Source organism: Nanorana parkeri, unplaced genomic scaffold (assembly GCF_000935625.1).
Source record: "Nanorana parkeri isolate BGI_ZX_2015 unplaced genomic scaffold, ASM93562v1 scaffold1440, whole genome shotgun sequence".
NCBI classification, from domain to species: Eukaryota; Metazoa; Chordata; class Amphibia; order Anura; family Dicroglossidae; genus Nanorana; species Nanorana parkeri.
In genome coordinates, this window is record NW_017307708.1 from 1 (window position 1) to 511 (window position 511).

Genomic DNA, 511 nt, shown 5'->3' on the forward strand with positions numbered 1-511 from the left:
TACCGCACATGTTGGGCGCCGCCATCTTGGTGTATATCTAGATATACACCGAGATGGTGGGGCCAATATCGCCGTGTGACGTCATGCTCCCTGCCTCCGAGATGGTGGCACGCATTCACAGAACACGCCGGTGGCCAGCATGGTCGCTGCACATTCTCAAACAAATTATTATGTGCCCGAATACATTTTTCGTATATTCGGACATATAGTAATTCATTCATTTTACATGTAGTCCGGGTTTTGTGTTCTGTTTTCAATTTTTACTTTTCTAGCTGCACTTACTTGAAAAAAGGGATCGACATGACATCCTGACACTTTATTTTTATAGACTCTATTGTAGTTTGACATTTATTGTTTACCTTCTGTTGTTTTATTTGATAAGAATACTTATATTGTGCCTACAAGTTTAATACCTTTGAATAAAAGTTTTATTTTTATCATACTTTTTAATATGTTCCTTTGCGGCTTAACTAAATAGAAGTCTTTAAATGTTCCGGATATTGGGGGAAAT